Genomic DNA, 3,388 nt, shown 5'->3' with positions numbered 1-3,388 from the left:
GGGGGGGGAGTCGTTCACTGATGTTACACAGTTTTTTTTGTTTGTTTTTTGAGACAGAGTCTCACTATGTTGCCCAGTGTAATGGCATCACAGCTCATAGCAACCTCAAACTCTTGGGCTTAAGCGATTCTCTTGCCTTAGTCTCCCAAGACCTGGGACTACAGATGCCCGCCACAACACCTGAATATTTTTTGTTGCCAGTTGTCATTGTTTAGCTGGCCTGGGCCAGGTTCCATCACCTTTGGTGTACGTGGCTAGAGCCATAACTACTGTGCTATGGGTGCTGAGCCACAATTTTATTTTTATTTTTGAGACAGAGCCTCAAGCTATCCCCCTGGGTAGAGTGCTATGGCATCACAGCTCACAGCAACCTCCAACTCCTGGGCTCAAGCTAGTCTCCTGCCTCAGCCTTCCAAGTAGCTAGGACCACAGGTGCCCGCCACAACACCCGGCTATTTTTTTGGTTGCAGGCATCATTGTTGTTTGGCGGGCCTGGGCTGGATTTGAACCTGCCACTTTAGGTGTATGTGGCTGGCGCCTTAGCCACTTGAGCCACAGGCACCAAGCCCACAATTTTATTTAATTACTTTTTTTTTGCAGTTTTTGTTCAGGGCTGGGTTTGAACCCACCACCTCCCATATATGGAGCCAATGCCCCACTCCTTTGAGCCACAGGTGCTGCCCACTTATTTACTTTGTCGCCCTTGGTAGACTGCCATAGCATCACAACTCACAGCAACCTCCAGCTCTTGGGCTTAGGTGATTCTTTTGCCTCGGCCTCTGAGTAGCTGGGACTATAGGTGCCCGCCACAACACCCAGCTATTTTTTTGTTGCAGTTTGGCCAGGGGTGGGTTTGAACTCGCCACCTTTGGTATATGGGGCTGGCGCCCTACTCACTGAGGCAGACACTGCCCAATTCTTTTTTTTTATAAGACAGAGTCTCAAGCTGTCACCCTGGGTAGAGTGTCATGGGGTCACAGCTCACAGCAACCTCAAACTCTTGGGCTCAAGTGATTCTCTTGCTTCAGCCTCCTAAGTAGCTGGGACTACAGGCGACTGCCACAATGCCCAGCTATTTTTAGAGTTGAAGTCTCAATTTGGCTCATGCTGGTCTTGAACTCATGAGCTCAGGTGATCCACCCACCTCGACCTCCCAGAGTGCTAGGATTACAGGCGTGAGCCACTGCACCCAACCTGTTACACAATTATTAAGTCCTTTTTTTTTTTTCTTTTTTTGTGGCAGAGTCTCAGTTTGTCACTCTCAGTAGAGTGCCATGGTGTCATAGATCACAGCAACCTCAAACTCTTGGGCTTAAGCAATTCTCTTGCCTCAGAGATATATCTCTCAATGGAAATGATTTCTATATTTTTCTTTATGCTTTTCTGTTTTCTCAGATTGTCTGTGATTAGCATGCACTACTTTTATAACTGGAATAAAACACAAATAAATTATTTCTAAAATAAAACAATTCAAACTGTCTGTTGCATTCTGGATTACATAGAGCTTCTGGCTGTTTCTTGCTGGGCTTTAGGGGGTGAGAGAAAAGAGCCCTGGCCAAATAAGAACTTGAGTTTATGTACTAAACCTTCTAGGAACTGACATATCCTAGAGGCATCCCAAAGTCCAGATGCCTTATTTTTTGAGGTGTGCTTAGGTGTGTTAATATCATTCTCTGAGTCTCACCAATGCTATACGGTTATTGCCTGGAAAGACAAAAATTGTTGGAGACAATTGAGCAGCTCTTAGGGAGAGAGAAGTAGAGTTAGCTAAGTGATTCAGGGGAAGACTGCAAATAATAACGATTCAGGTTGTTCTGCAGCATATAGAACTCAAGGGAGTTATACCTAGCCTAGAAAGTGTGCCCACATTCAGGGATGTGGGAAGTATAGGCTTCTTGCATTAGAAGGAACATATCTAATCATTAGGAGGCATTTAGGATCATCCATGGAACCCCAAAAGTAGATTTTGTTCCCATACTGACCTCTGCAGGTTGGAACACAAATGAAGTCAAAATTATGGCTTCATGTTCAAAGGGTTCATGGACTACATTCTCTCACAGACTGTTGGCAGTGATGCCCTTTTAGCTATGTTCATGTATTCAACACCCTTGGATGTATATAGTAATTTAGGTCCTATATGAGGCCTAGGGCATGCAGTAAACAACTGCATCCTCCAGTTGTGTATACAATTGCTATTTAAACAGTCAAGTAGAGTACAGTTGTGATCAGAGTAGAAATGGCTTGCTGTGGGAAGTGCATTAATACTTAACGGTCTGCTAAGGTCAAGTCCTTTTCAGTCTGAGGACAAGCCCATGAGTACCTTTCTTATTATCATATCAGGAATAATGAATATTTACCAAGCTTTCATATGTTTTGAGTGAAAGCTTCTCCCTGTAGAAACGGCTGTTTGAGACCATATTGGAGACTACCTACCACAGTCTTAGAGAGTCTAAGCAGGGGTCCTCAAACTTTTTAAACAGGGGGCTAGTTCACTGTCCCTCAGACCATTGGAGGGCCGGACTATGGGCCCCGGGACAAGTCAGCTGCTAAGCAGGACAGGCAGCAGCGGCAAAAACACCTGGCAGGCTGGATAAATGTCCTAGGCAGGCTGCATCTGGCCCGCCGGCCATAGTTTGAGGACGCCTAGGTCTAAGGAAAGCTTCCAGGAGATGTTTAGGTTGAGTCCTGAAAGACCAGTAGAGGAATTAACCATAGAGAAGAAGGAAAGAATGTTTCAGACAATATTGACAGGATGAGGGATCACCCAGATAGGAAAGAGAGTGGCAGACCAAGGAGAACACCTACCAGCTTGCACTATGTCTGGGACAAGGAGTTCAAGTAGGAGCCAGGAGGGAGAAGGAGCTTGGATTGGGGCTTGCAAGCCTCAGTGAACCATGTTATGGAACTTTGACTTGACTGAGGGCAGTGAGTGGCCACTGAAGTGATTTAAGGAGTTACACGAGATGAGACCCTCTCAGTGGGAAATGGCAGCTGAACTACTCAGGCTGAAGTAGGAGGATCAAAGTTGCAGTGAGCTATGATCATGCCACTGTGCTCCAGCCTAGGGACTGAGACCCCATCTCTACAATATATGTGGGGTGTGTGTGTAAATAAAAGAAATGGCAGCTAGTGGAATTGGAGAAATAAAATAGGGAAGGAGACAGAACTAATTTGACTAGAGAGCAGCTGCTGGATAGTACAGGAAGGAAATGGAGGGACAGAGAGCTATGGCAGCACTGCCATTATGGGGGAACTTGGAGAAAGAGGAGCCTTAACTAAGGGGGCAGGGTAGGAAGTATTGCTAGAAGACCCTTTCTTTGACTTCAAAGATCCTTTCATTAAAAATCAACATTATCGGCTCAGCGCCTGTGGCTCAAGTGGCTAAGGC

Source organism: Otolemur garnettii, unplaced genomic scaffold (genome assembly GCF_000181295.1).
Source record: "Otolemur garnettii isolate 467f Iridium unplaced genomic scaffold, OtoGar3 scaffold00038, whole genome shotgun sequence".
In the NCBI taxonomy this organism is placed as follows: domain Eukaryota; kingdom Metazoa; phylum Chordata; class Mammalia; order Primates; family Galagidae; genus Otolemur; species Otolemur garnettii.
This window is presented reverse-complemented; position numbering follows the sequence as displayed.